Source organism: Athene noctua, chromosome 4 (genome assembly GCF_965140245.1).
Source record: "Athene noctua chromosome 4, bAthNoc1.hap1.1, whole genome shotgun sequence".
In the NCBI taxonomy this organism is placed as follows: Eukaryota; Metazoa; Chordata; class Aves; order Strigiformes; family Strigidae; genus Athene; species Athene noctua.
The window spans coordinates 57,713,031-57,728,800 of NC_134040.1; positions in this window are offsets into that span (position 1 = coordinate 57,713,031).

The following is a 15,770-nucleotide window of genomic DNA, read 5'->3' on the forward strand; positions in this document are numbered from 1 at the left end:
CTTTGGGTTTGGAGTGCTATAATTCGAAGCAGTTCAAGTTTGTCTAGGTATTTAATATATCTTCACTTGCTACACACTTACTCCCTGTATATCATTGCATATCACATATAAATAGTGTCTTTCCCAAAAAGGCATGAAAAAAAGCAAAGAAGCTCCTATCTCTTTTACTTTTTTCCTGCAAAGCTAAATTGATAATGAGAATGAATTATGAATGCCTTTCAGTTCAGCTTCAAAAATACGAGGACCAAATTCCCTTGAATGAGTGCCAATTAATATGGACATGCATGTGTTCATTAGAAAACATCGTTCATCCAGATAAAGAGATAATATTGTGATTTATGCATTTAAGTAATAAAATATCTTTTCCTTTGAAAACAGAATGAGCCTCTACCAGCGTAGCTAACATGGGAGAGAATATGAAATATTGTGCAGAAGAGAAGCAAGGATCTTGCACAACTCTTCTACTTGTTTTTGGGCATGGTGATGGCTTGATCTTTTTTTAGTGGATTACACAGCTCATTGAATTTTTACATTATCTGTATCATGCTAAACATAGCAACACCATTTTGAATGCCTGCACCTTTGCCTATAAAGCTAATAAAACAGGGCCAGGGACCTTTTATGGCCTAACCACATGGTGTAGCACTTGCCAGAGTCTTTCATAAGCTTCACAGATGCCCTGCAGTCTAATATATAATTACTATTTTTCACGTTTATTTCAGTTCAACGTGTGGGCAATAATGTGTTGCAGCTTACCAGACTTCATAGCAAGATGCTGAGGTTATACCTTGCATGCCCTGGGGTAGGCAGGCATGAGAGCCCTCCCCAGGGTGCAAAGCCTGGGAGGACGACGTCGTGGATGGAGGTAAGCAAACCACAAAAGCTGGAAGGAGCCAAATAGCACAGCATTCCCCATACTTACAGTAGGGAATAGTTCTCGTGTACACTTTTCCTTGGCTCATGTCAGGAGTGTGCTAACAATCAGGTAGCAAAGGCAATCTGTGGTCCATCTTGCTCCCCAGCCCTGTTTTATTTAGCTGCCTAGAAGTACATATGATTTCATTGATACAGCACTCACAGAGACAAGAATCAGACCCTGCCTGGGAAGATCCTGCTGATAAAGGCTGGAGATGCATTCCCTCCTGGATCAAGATTAAAGGGACCTTTAGGGAGCTGGTTATAAATTCCTGACTCTCAGGTTGCTGCTATTTCCTGAACTAAACTAGAGGAGCACTATACTAGCTGGCTATGGGTTATAGGATATTTAGCATCACATATGGATTGGTGAAACTGGTGATGAGTCTACCTTCTCACCACTCCCGTGCATCCCTTGATCCTCTTATTTTGTTGCTGGGTGAAATGCAGCTTGAATAGTTGTACGGGTGAAGGAGCTCCACCTTCCTCCAGAATGCAAATTTCAACTAAGAAGGTGTTGTTTCAGTTTCCATCTGTTGTATTATGCAGGGGTGCAGAGCTGGGGCAAGGAAATACGATGTTTCTCTAGATACCGTGTATTTGGTTCTTTATACAGTTTTTAGGATAGTCATAATCATGCAGTGTTCTGTGATTTTGGTGCTTTTGGGTATTAACATTTCTAAGGTCTCAGTGTGAGTCTCAATTATTGAAATGGCCAAGATTCTGGCAAGAAACCACAGGGAGGAAATCAGTTCTGTGCGGAAGATGCCAGGAGGCAAATATTATTTACATAGACTATAGAACTACAGAAATATAACAGTATGTAAATTTCTTGACAGATGCCCTGTTTGGCAGCTGCTCAGATGCAAATTTCACCCTCAGCCAGATCTGCAAAAACACAGATCAGTAATCCAGGGTAGATGTGAATTGGTAGAAATTCTGGATGACAATTTACATCTCCTCAAACTATTACTGGATTTACAAAGAAATAACAGATCAGTGAACTGATAATGTCTGTGGGCCTGAATCAGGCAAGGTCCCTAAACATATGACAAACTTCAGTGAAGTCAAGAGAGACTGCTGCCTTCATAATCTTTCAAAAGATTATTTGCCTGACTCGCTAATCTAATACAGGACTATGCTGCAGCAGGTATAGCCTGCTGGGATGCCCTGTTAAACCAGGACACAAGTCTGAGAGCTACTTGAGACTTAATCCAGTAGTGAAACTAAGATCAAACACCATTAATTTCTCGCGTCTGCTTGGTGCATTCCAAAACATGAATTTGGATAGGTGTGCATCTCATGTGGCAGCTGATGCTACCAGGCATGGTCACTGCCAGAGCAGCAGACACCCAGCATGGAGCCTGCCTCAGGTAGCAGGTGAGAGCTAAGGCACATCTGTGAGGAAGTTCGACTACTTCACAACTCTGTTTGTTCAGTGGTTGAACTTAAGCCTTTATTTTTAATAATACACACTGAAAAGTGAAATTTTAAGAGTCTTGGAAGAAAATTCTGAATTGCTGTTCCTTTCTTTAGGAGATGCAGGAGAGAAAAATTGCAGAATTTCAGCTTAGGGTGGCATTTATTTACAAGTTTTAAATCGCATCCTGAGGGCCTTTGAGTATATTTAACCCAGGACCCGGTTGTGACCAGTCTATTAGAAGACATCTTCATGTTCTTAAACACGCTGACATGGTTCGCTGGGAAGGTCTCTTTGAGCTACGATTAAAATTTCAAGACACTTGTTGATTAGCAAGCACTGCTTGCATTTAGGGGAAAGACATTTCTACTTTTGTTTGCCAGAAGGTCTCTGAGCTCTGCCTTATGCAAACAGACAGTGATTATGATTTTTCTCTGAAACTGGCAGCTTCCTGCAGTGGAACATCAGCATGACAATTTTGTGCATTCCCATCATGGGATGCTGGGCACTTGGCCCGTGTCAAACATCCCCATGGAGGCTACAGGGCAGTCTTGCCTCCTGCACAGAACAAGAAAAGCAAAAGCAACTCCAGCGTAAATCTGTCAGCTAGGTTTTATTCTGTGAAGTTCAGGCATTATTGCCCTTCAGTTAATGTCGGGGGAAATCCTGCTTCAGTTTTGAGATAGTTTCTGCTCTGAAGCACCTCCACTTCTGGAGCCATAGCCCTTGGCATATTCCCAGCACCTATGTCCTGTCCTGTCACAAGGCAGGCGGGCGGCTCCCCCACAACCTTAAGCAACCTATCTACTCAGCTGCAGCACCATCCTGCCCCGATCTGTCTCCCTCTTCTCTCCCTCCCACCCACCAACTGTTACTTTTTAACTCTAAATAAACACTCTCTACTCTGGCCAGGGCACACGCAGCCCAACACCCCCGGGGATGCAGGTACGGCCTCTGCCTTGGTGCGAGGGCACGGGCCCGTAAAGCCGCACCAAAAGCCCAGACCAATTCAAGTGTTAAGTAGCAAAACTTTATCAGAAGATCTGAGTTTAGGGCTTCTTGGTCATTTACCTTTATTTAGGGATTATTTATGCCTCCTGTTAACCTCACTCAACCGCAGCACGTGTTACACAGTTGGGAGAGCCCAAGCAAAAGCAAGGCCAGCGCTTTTCCCGGCTCGCGCGGAGCGGGAGTAAAGGCCGAGAGGAAGCCCTCGCCAGCCCCGCTCTCCAGGGAGTCACACCCGGGATCAGGCAGAGCAGATACCAACGCTGGCTAGAAAAAGCCGTGCTTTTTTGGCAACCCCCACCCGGCGCGTCCCCCGCGATCTCGGGGCCCGCTGGCGGCCGCGGGGGCTCGCTAGGGGGCGCTGGCGGGACGGCGACGCCCCGGCCGCGGGGCCGCCGGCGGGCGGTGGGGGAGGCGGGAAGGGAAGGGAAGGGAGGGGGGGAGCCGGCACCCCCCGCCGCTCCCGCCCTGGGCTGCGGCGCTGGAAGTGTTTCCTCCGGAATGCCTGCCTGATGATAACAGAATCCCTTTCATATCTATTAGGCAAACACGGGCCCAAGGTGGGCAAACACGGCGAGCAGGCTCATCCTCCTGCTCCGCGCCGAGACGGTGAACGCTCGGTTGCGCGAAATACGAGCGGCTGAGGTTCTTAACGGCCATCGCTTCAGCAACAAAGCAGCTTTTGAAACACATGGATTACATGTTTAAAAGAAAAAAAAAAAAAAAAAAGAAAAAAGAACCAGGCATCTGATTTGCCCTTCTGCAACAAATGTACGAATTGGTATCACACCCAAAATCAATGCCCTGCGTGTGCTAACCTGAATATTTATAGATGCAAAAAAGCATGTCACTTATGTAAGGCTAAGAAATCATGCACACACATGAATAGTCCCTTGTAAAAATAAATAATAAAATAGGCTGTGTCAAGATATTAACTCAATTTTCCTTTTCAGTTAAGATCCTTACACTTAGTTCTGTAAAAGTCCTCTTGGCAGCCTGAAATGTATCCTGTTTAAACAGGAGCTTGTACTCAATCACATTTCTCGTTTTTGTTGTTTTTGGGTTTTTTTTTCTTTTTTCTGGAATACTATTCCCACTTAAGCCCTGTACAAAAACTATTGAGAAAGCAGAAAACAGGAATAAAGTAATCTTTGTTTCAAATTTTCCTGTCCCTTTTTATTAGAAGGGGAAAAAAAGTATCTGATGAATGAGCAATCCTTCTTGTGCAGGTGAGAAAAGATAAGTGACCTATGGACTCAGGAACTATTATCTGCTGTAGCAGTCCTCTAAAGGCTGGGTGATGAAGTGACATAGAGTTACTGAAGTAACTTCATCAAAAAGGAAAATATTTTATATGCTTTCAGTAAAGATCATTATTTTGTTAAACCACTAATTTGTGCAGAGGTTCACAACACTAAAACCAAGTCCATTGGAAAAGTGTTTCTCTCTGAAAGTCCAAAGCCAGTCAGCGTTCAAGGGATGCTCTTCTTACTGCTCCAGCCAGGAGAAAAACCCAGACACTGAGAAGTGCTGTGCTTTGTTTCCCACAGCGGTGGCCACAGTGTCAGGACATTGGTGTCAGGACACCAGTGCAGGAGGTGTTAGGAAGAGGGTGGGTAAGAAGAGAGAATACATGGAGCAATTATGGAGAAAAAGAAGCAAGCCAGAGGTGGAAGCTAGCTAGACATGCAGTGGGGTGCGTACAGCATCTCTCTGCCTGGAAGTCTTGGGACTGAATTTATTTAGAGGGGGTAAAAAAAGTGGACACGTATGCGTAGCACATGGGAGAGTGGTGGGGTGGGAAGAGTGTAGAAGGGAGCATGCTGAGCTGTGTCTGGACTGTGAGCATTTCATCCAAACTGCTATATTGTTGAGACTCTTGAGCAATAAAGCAAATTTTCCTTCTAATTAAAGATTCAAGGGTTTTAGAACAATCACCAGAAGAAAGAGAGAAAAAAAGGCAAATCCTCAGAGGACTTGGTAATGAATAACAAAAACCGTTCTTGTGCATTGTCCAAAATGAATGGCATTCAGCATAATTGCAGAGAGAGGATTTAATGCTACAGTCCACTGTGGTGTTCTCTGTGAGTAGATGTGGAATGGCCCACGACCAACAGCAATACTTAGACCAGGACAACATCTTCTGGCCGATGTGTACCATAAATCATGCTTGGTATGCCTTATTGTAGTCACTGGGATGGCAAACATTGGAAGGGGCAGAGCCTGAGGGCAATTACCAATTGCTTAAAGCTGTTAAGAGTGGGTTCACTTGCGCAACGTTAATCATATCGGCCATATGAAGGATGCTTCTCTGCAGACATTTGTGGCAGCCTATCAGCAGAGCCTGCAAAGCCACTGCAACGGTGCAACAGAACTAAACCCTGGGGAGCAAAAGAGGATCAGGTTGGAAGCTCAAGGATGGAGCACAGGGAGGAGGAGAAGATATGTACACTTTGTAACTTCACTGTAGTCATAGATGGGGTAAATCTGCCCGACATTCATACATAAGCTAAGTACAGGATGGCAAAAATGGTTCAGAGCAGTGTGGCAAAACTTACTGAGTTTACTAACTGCATATTAAACATGTTCAGGGGCAGAGCTACAAGACACAAAGACTAAACTCACCCCCAGCTCCTTTCTGGCCCATGGTCCTACATCTCTTTTTTGTGGGTATCACACTTAACTTTTGCTGTGGTATGAGGTGAGAACATGGCTGGAACACTAACCATGTCCCAGGTCCCTGGTTGAAATTATGTAATTCAATAGGGTGACAGATGGGAGACCCTGGGCAAATTCTAAAGGTTGAACATGACAGCTCTGCGTGTTCCATGACTTTACTACTGGGTGGCAAAGAGGGTTTCCCCAGAGCTAGCCCACCTTGCCCTGCAGAGGAGAGCCAGCTCCGACCAGCCTGTGCCAGCAGTGTGCTGCTGCCTCCATGTGCCAGCCCTGCCGAAAGCGCTCTCATGCCACATACAGTTCAAGAGCTCAGATTAGTTATCTTTGCTCTCATAGAAAGGGCTCTGGATTAGGACTCAGGAGGCTTAAATTCATTTGTCAGGTTAAGTACAGACTCTGTGTGCAACCTTGAGCAAGATCTTTAATCTGCCTGAGTGTCAGTATCCTTTGGAAAGGGGCAGTAATTCTTCCCTAATCCCTGAGGGTTTGGGGAATAAAACGAGTAAATAACAGAGCAGTGCTCTGCTACTGACAGGATGGCTGGCACAGCTCTCCTGGCTGTACCAAGTTGCTTTCTGACTAGCTGGCATACATGTTGCAGATCTGGGGCACTCACTGTTAGTATTTTCATGAAACAGAATATAAAATCAGAAGGAAGCAGCAGGTACAGGGGAATTTTATGTTCCCTGACTAACACACCTTTAAGCACCCTTCACTGTTTTGAAGCATTCACTGGGGAGCCATGCTCCCAAATTATATTTAATGCCTAAACCCGGTCGGATAGCTTAGGTGCTGCTAGCACTTGAGTACTATCATTCACTTCGCAGGCACACGTGGAAACTCTGATAATGATGTAGAAAATACCAATACCAGAGCAAGGCTGCTTTAGGGACACTTTCTAGGAAAAAAAGTAAAAACTGAATAAGACAGCGGGTCCCTCTTGTACCTAACCATGTTTAGGTTGTCTGTTCCTTCTCTTTAACCTTTGCCTGCCCCCTTCTTAATATTTCCCTTTCACACATTTTCTGCACGCAGGTCTGCAGTTTTCCTTCCTGCTGAGCTACAAACCCACTGATGCTTTATTCCTCCACTCGGCGCTTCCCTACACTGGCTCAGAGCACGTAGGCTTCATCCCCTTGATGATCAGCTGAGAAGCAGATGGAGGATCAGAGGAGCAGGATGGCTGCTTTACGAGGCACACCCGCAGCAGCACTGATGGAGACAACCAAAGACTGACCACAAGCTGGGATTTCAAATGCTGCAATATTCAAATCTGGGATACAGGGGAAGGTCAAAGCCATAGGTCCCGGGGATCATGTACTTTTGGATTATTCTCAGCTTTTGTTTAAAGCAAAGTTTCTAGTGTTCATATTCTCAGACAAAAGCTTGGAAATGGGAACCACCAAGGGCTTGAACATCAAAGGGCAAATAAAAGAATCCAGAACTGATTTATTTTTTTTCTTAAATCTCATGATCTTGCCATCAACCTCACATTATGTTGGAGGCTAGCTTGGGATTTTTGAGCATGAAAGTCTGGCAGGACTACAGATGCCTCAAAATCATAACGAATTGAGGCCACAGTCGGCTTTTGAGAAGGCTGCTCCCTTGCAGCTAAGACAATACCAGTGTTTTGCAGAATGGTTTGGTCCTCCCCATGCAACCTCTCATTAGTGAGCACTGTTATCACCTGCAGTCACAGGCACAGATATTTTCTTTTTTTATCCCAATTAAAGAGGAAAGATATATTTTAAATCCAAAGTGACTGCTGCATCACCATTCAAGGTGGAGAAGACTGTGGGCTCATGAAGATGCCCAGAGGAGATCTCCCAAGCTTGCCTTCAGGGCCAGCACAGCTTCTTAAAGGAACAGGAGTCCCTCATAGTTGCAACCATATGTTGAATGTAGTGAAGGCATATGGAGCTAATTATGTAAATAAACAACTCGGCCCATGATGATTCTAAATAATGCAAAACATAAAGAGGCAAAACACTAATGTTCTATAACTAATGAAAATAGATTCTTAGGGTGATTAATTTACAATAAAGACAAGCTGCATATGTCAAAAATGGTACGTCATCATATGATTTAATATAATCAGACGCAGCTGCATTGCTCTTGATGTTCGTGAACAATGATCTTGTTCACCTCCGCATGCATCTGCACCACAATATTAAAAGCGAAGAAAATTGCACAGCAGAGCCAGCAAACACTTGTGATAAAAATATTTTTAAAGCATCTCAATAAATATTTACCAACCTTTGGGATTTTTGAATGCTTGAGGTTGTGTCAGGAAAGAAGCATATGCTGATATCCTCAAAAAACAACACAAGTGGTCAACAGTCTCCGTACAAAAGGGAATAGCTCAATACAATAGGCCACTGTTGCTGTGACTCTCAGCATTGTTTACCTCTCACAGAGCTTCCAAGTACAAACCACTTCAAACAAACTACAGTAAGACTTTAAACTGAATCCACCCAACAGGTTAATAAAACAAATATTGATTGGGTTTGAGAGTCATTACAGTAAACAAACCCTTTTGGATTAAAAGAGTTCCTTTGTTCAAGCAATATTGTCCAGAGCCTTCAACCAACATATTACAATCTCAGCTTAAATCCTCAGGCAATATTTTACAGTGTTTGCCCTCAAATCTGCTTTTATTTGTAGCATATGTATAAATACAGATACATGAAGAGATATGGGCAAGTATTTCATGCATGCAAAGGGAAGAAATCATGCCAAACTCAAAAATATGCTGGAAATTCTAACAACTAAGAGCAAAAGTAAAAATTTTAAATATATGTATATAATGATTGATACACCTAAATCTTATTCCAAAAACTGCAACTTGTAGACACTTTTAGCTTTGCTCCTGTAGAATCACCACCTCCACAATGCAGAAAAAATATCATATGAGCATGGCAATGCCCTTTCACAAGGTCTCCCACCACAGACCTGATGAACTGGGAAAGCACCTTAATGTGGTCCAGCACAGAGACACAACCCAAATGCTGGAGAGCACGAGCAGAAACAGCAAGGACCCAGTAACATGAGAAAGGTTTGCAGAGAATTATTGCCCCAGATGCAGACTGATCTGGACCCCTCAGACCTTGTTTCCTGGTTCCTTGAGAGGGATTGAAGACACCTAAATGGCTTTAGATCCTCACCTTACTTTCAAAAGCAGCTTGAGTGCCAAGAAACCTTTGTCAAGAAATGACCTAGAATGAAAGGAGTGACCAGGAGCTCCAGCTCTGCCACCTTTTACAAATGCTTCAAGATGCAGATTGAGAACATCGAGCCAATCGCACAGATTTAGGCATGTATCTTCCAAAAGTAATATATTCACTACATGATTTGAAACTTTCATCCACAATCATTCCAGATTTATTCTCGCAACTAAAAGAGCAGGCTACAAATTCAAACATAACCAGCCGTGTGCATTTTCTTTTTCTCCTGCAAACATTACTTCCCTCTCTAAACACAAAACACCCATTAGAAACATAAGCACACAAAGAGTGACCAGTCAACAGGTTTCAGTAACATTATCCTAGCCTAGTAACGCCAAATTAGGGAACGATTTATAATTGTCATAGAGGTGTGAAAATCTATTCTATATTCCCATACAAATGGATAAGATCAGTAGTGCTGACAATTCCTGCAAATCTGATTGAACCACTGGACCAGGCTCACAGTACATTTGGGTTAATAAGATACTGCAGAGAGAAATGTCAAAAAAGCGAGTAAATATCAGGAGAGGGTGATTCTCCAGACATTTGTGCAACCCACGGTGCAAGAGCTTTAAGTGACTTTCACTGCTTCTAATTATCTCCACATACACATCACTTAAATAATCATCTATTCTGCATTCCTGGCCATGTAAAGCAAGTTGTGCTGAATACATCAGCCCCACAGCAGACAGCTGGCCACTGCATGACTGCAAGGTGGCTAGAAAAGATTTTGCACTCTGGATTTCTTCTTGGACATCCAAACAGACCCTGTCTGGCGTTTTCTCACTATTTCACAACATTCAGGTAATTCTTGATAGAGTCCAGTCAGCAATGGAAGCTGGTGTGAATGATTCTGTGATTCTGTGACACTACAGTGAGTCCCTCTAACATGAGGCACAGTTTCTAAGTGACAGTACAAGGTAAATATTAAGAAATTACACCATCACTGAATGAAAGTGCAACACATACACAGTGCTCAGCATCTGCCTTTGCTTAAGGGCACAGCATTCTGCAAATCTTGTAAAATCAGGTGGTTGATCTGATAAGGTACTCTGCATTGCTGGGGCTCTCCCTATCTGAGGACAGAATCAAACCCTGTGAGCTTTGCTCAGAGTATCTCACTCACAGCTAGACTTCTTTGCTGGAAGAGTTGTGCAATCTTAACTTACATCTTATCACCAGCAGCGCAACAGTCAGATTTCAGGGTTTGTTGTCTCGCAGGCACCCACTTTATTCTCATTGCTGGGTAGCAGCATTAGATACACAGCCTCAGAGTGAAAGAACAGGGAGGGAATGAGTGATAAGGAGCAGAAAGCTTGCAGAGTTAGCACCTGCACAGCAGACTTATGCTGAAGCTCACTTCATTGATGTGGGGCATTTTTTGCATCTGGAGTGTAATGATTAAGAGAATAAATACATGTTCTACCACACTGAATGCCAGAAGTAACTGTCATGTTCACTCACGCTGCACTACCGAGAAGATAATATAGGTTATTAGTTAGGTTTGGGTAGAACAAAACATGTTTGAAGAGATCACTCAAAGGACCAACGAAAGGCACAGAGCAAATTTCTAAAATGGAGAATGATATTACATGCCCTTAATGATAATATATGTCCTTAATGAGTGAGAGGATCAATTAAGCGCTCTTTTTACAATTGAGACAGGAGCTTCTTTAACAGATCTCTATCTATGTCCAAACACTAACACATGCACTGAGATTTTTGCAGACTTTGGCACTCAAACTCCCTTAAGTTGTGGTTTTTCTGGTTTTAACCTACTCTGTCCTTCACCACAGTGCTGAATAAACTGCTTCGAGCTTCTTAACCATCCCCTGATGATCAGCAATAGCTGAAATGCCCTTAGGTGATGAGAGGGACCCCCCTTGCCTTGCCCTGCACCACATCACCGTACCATTCTCATATACATGATCTGTCAAAGGTGGATCCTCAGCCATGCAGCATTCTCCCTTGCTCTTATTCTAAATACTGCAAGTCCTTCATGCTGTCTCTGATTGCCTGTAGCTGAAACTGTGGGCACAGCTGTACCACAATTAATCTCCAAGTTTTTAGAAAACAGAAATGTATTTGCAAAACCAGAAAATACTAAGGTATCAGTTCTGTCTGCTGCTGTGTATATGCTTGTCCTTCGAGTTTCCAGGCACTGGTTTCAGTGGAGATTGCCAAGTGGCAGTCTACAGCAGGGTCTCTCTAACAGAATTGAGCTTTATGGTCCCAGTTTTTCCAAACCATGTCAAACCATTAAAAAACAATGCTGAACAAACACAAATCCAGACGCATGTGTAGCCATGAGAAACTGATAGGCAGAGGAACCAAAAAGCTTCAGAATAAAATATGAGGTTGCATGTTGATAACAGAAAACAATATGCATTGCACATAAATTTAGGATTTTTTCTTTCCTTAGACATTGGAAAAAACATATCTTTATTTTGATCAGATATGGAAATAAAGGGATTAAAAGAATCAGACAAGTGATTTGTAATTGGTCTCCAGACTGTACCTCTTCCTTTAGTAAAGTGCATGCAAGTGAATAAAACTGCACGGATGGACTTTATTAGCTGCAGCTTTCCTTCCTGACTCCAGGATTAGAGGAATACTTTAACCTTGACACATTCATTTTATACTCACAAAGCTCCACTTTTAACAGTCCCTTCTCCTTTCCTCTTCACTTGTCTGGTTCTGGCACATAATTTTCTAAATTAGAAGAGGCTACCATTCTGTCTTAAAAAGTAAACAAATTCTCACTTTACTTTGTTAGCAAGAGCATGAAGAAATTCAAGATGGTTTATTATTAATACATCCTAAAAGCCTACTGCAGCTGGCAGAAATATGGCAAAAGCAAAAGATTATATAAATAAGGGTCTTGAAAGGATGCATTAGGCTGTCCTTTAAGTACAGTAAAGGAAAACTGGAAGGAGCATGATTTTATTTATCAGGTAGTAAAGCCAAGTATACAAGTACATGTTACTTAGATATTAGTGAGAAACTGTATTTCTTTGAAGCTTCCTTTATGCTGAAGAAGTTTGCGATGAGATTTTGAAAAGTACTCATCACTGCTCCAGCTCTGTGCCAAGCAGCATTTATGAATACTGCTCCTGCTGCCATTCCTGAAGGCAGAACTGGGCCATTTATGGAGTATCTGTGAGAAGTCCTCAGCTTGAGGGAAAACTGCCATGTGCAGCCACTGACACACCTACCATCCACAGACAGCAGGAAAAGTGTCTGTGGAAATAAATAGTTATTCAGAGGACTGGGGAAAATGAGAATGCAGGGAGGTTTTTGTATGTGTGTGTGGAAGGGGGTGGTATTTAGCAAAAACTTGGAAATTAATTGCAGAATAAAAGAATATACCTCAAAGGTACACACTTCCTCAGTACACCAATTTATTATAATTACAGAATTTACCCTTACCTTTTTTCTTTATCCAGCCACATATTTGAGTTGCTGTAGATTAAAGTATACTTCTTGTTAATTATGGCATTTAGTTCTCAAATTGTAATTGGTGTCTGGTGCTAAGCTCCTATAACTCTTCTTGTCACTGTTTCAAGGGGGCCTGTTTAATTTGCCTGAGGTAAACTAAAATGGAAAGTACCGTCTTATTTGAGTAATGTGAGATATTTCTTGTGGCTTTAATGATCAAATATCGTACTGTTTATGGGGCATACAATTTGGGGGGGTGACAATGGGCAGTCCTACCTGCCAAGAGCTAATCAAGGTAGATGGTCCCACAATAATTTTCAGGGGTTTTATTACATCCTTTAGGCAGATGAAAGTAATACTGCTTAGAATAAACAAACACTACTAGACATTGGATAAAAATCATTACAGTGAGGGAACTTTCTGGGAACTCTCCTGCCACATCTTCCTCTAAAAAAAATCTTGCAAGAGTGTGGGAGTCTGAAACATTTACCACACTTAATCACAATTTTCTCTTACCACTTGGGAAGTGCATCAGGGACAAAAGCTGAAGAAAGGACTTTGTGGGCATCTGGCAGGAGAGCACCTGATGGCTGCCAGGTGCAGACCAAAACTGTTGTAAAACTGCACTACCCAAAACTAATGCACACAAACTTCCCCAAGGTTTTTATTCAGGTGTTTTAGGTATTGTGTGGTGACTCTTCTTTCAGGTCAAGATAAACGGATACCTTCAAATTAGACACCAAAGCTGTATTTCAGCATCAGCCAGATTTGAAAAGCACTTAAGTGAAGAAATGTCTAAATTTGTTCTCCTGGTGGCAATTTACCTCAATAAGCATTTTCTCCCACTATTTCGCATTAAATTAAACAGCCTGTTTTGTAGCTTTGAGGGCCTACTCCTTCTGCATAAATAAAGCGTGTGCTTTTTCTGCTCCTATTTCCTCTGTCAGCGTCATCCCCCACATTTTTTCTGTGCACCAACTTATCAGTATGGAGAGATGGTTAGACAGTCTAGGTAGTAAGTAAAGTCACTCCTGTGCTTTTCCCTAAGAAATGCATACCCAGAAGCAGTTGTTGCACACTACCTGTGTCTTCACCATAACTTTTTTTTCTGTTTAATGGATTTTCTCTCACTGTTTGAAGATAACTATATTGGTGGACATATGTTTGCTGGATTGTTGTCTTGTGCTAGGCAGACACCAAACCACCTCATCTCACATTTACATGCAGAGGTTTTTCTCCTCTTTCTCCATCCCAGTTTTGTGGCTGAAAGAAGGTGGCAGAAGCCCACGGTAGGTCCATCTTTCATTCATGGAAACGCCGAACCTGGCAGTTTCTCCCTCTCCTTTGCGCTTCCCTTTGGAAGGTGAGAGGTTAAAATGTCTCTCTCTCCTTTGGCTCTTGATGGCAAAGATCAATGTGACAAATTATCTCTAAATGTTTCTAGTCAGAAAGAGGTTTCCAACAGACATTTCCAGCAGGCTCACACTTGAATTGCTCTAGTTTCAAAGAAACAATAATCAGTTCTTTGGTGCACAGTCTTTCCACATTCCCCTCAGGTGAAGGTATATGCTTTGTATGCAGTATAAGAGCACCTCAGTTTTAAGTGGTACTAATGCCTCTCTATCTGAGGCGTTCTGCTTCTTGTTTATACCAAAAGAAAAAAAATTAATCATATTGTAACCTGTCCCTTCCCCTCTTTCTTCATCCAGCAACATCCAGGGGAATGCAGGATAGCCATTCATTCAATGCTGTAGCTCAAAGTACTGACAATGAAGAAGTTATGCTTGCCTGCTCTTTCAAGTCTGTGCCATCAAATTTCTGATCATCAGGACTGGATCCTGCTGAGGAATAGGGACAAGCAGCAAGACTTCTGGAGCCACTGAGGGATGAACAGAATCTTCAGCCAGAAAGCACTTGCAATAAAAGCTCTGCCACTGCAGGATACAAATGAACGTGCCCTCCTGCAATTTGAGATGACAACACTGGGACAGACTAAGGAATTCAAGCTGTACCATGGGATTCTTATGCATGACTTTTATATCATCTTGAAGCCAGCTAGATAGACAGTCCCAGTCAGAAACAGACTATTCCCTTTGTAGTTCTGTGGTACAAAGGCATTTGTCATCATAACATTTCTCATACTTCTTACTTTGCCTCACATGGAGAAATACAGTGAAATTGTAGTCTTGCTGAAGGCACATTTCTTGCCTACTACATCATTAGTTATTGGTCACAGATTTCAATTTCACAAGCAAAATCAGAAAGCTAACAAGGCCATTGTCACCTGTGTTGCCTATCAGACTGCATCATATATCTGAACAATTAAACTTCAGCAGCTTGTTGAGAAATTATCTCCTCTGGAGATGGCAAGATGAGAGGGAGATGGAGGGAGATATTTTATCTCCTTTTCTAGTGCAATTTACATCGCAGCCGCCCAGGAGAAGACCTTTTGCACTGAATGAATGCAAATATGTATAAAGGAAATACATATTTTGGAAACCCCTACAAGCACTTTTGTCATCACAGTTGTCACTGAGAAACTCACTGGAACTTTGGCAACTCAGCCACATCAGTATCATCAGCCAAGACCAATCACCCAAGTCTCTGCTGAGGCTGGGGAGGACATCTGTGATAGTCTTTATTTAGCAAGACACTCATTCCAAGAGAGTGAGAGTCAGTTCTGGAAAGAAAAAGAACCATGGGAAGCACAGAAGTCTGGTGATCCAAGGGCAATTATTCTCATTTTCTTCAGCAAGAAAATGAGGTGACTTTTTCTTCATGTCCATAGCAGTGACATGTACTGGCTAATGAAAAAACCTGCAAAATGGAAGTCAGATCCAGCTGAGGGATGACAACTGCCAATGGAGACACCTTAAATCCTTCCTTTTTGCATCATCCTGTATAGTAGGGTCAATATCACCCTATCCTATCTCTGAGACTACAGGGGTCATGACAGTGATACCTTCGTAAGTTGCAAGGTGAAGTTTTCACTATGTTCAAAGAGGAATTCCTCCAGCGAGAACCTCCTTGCAGTCAAGAGCCCCCAGGAAAAAACTTGATTTTACTTTCTGAAAATGGGAACTTTA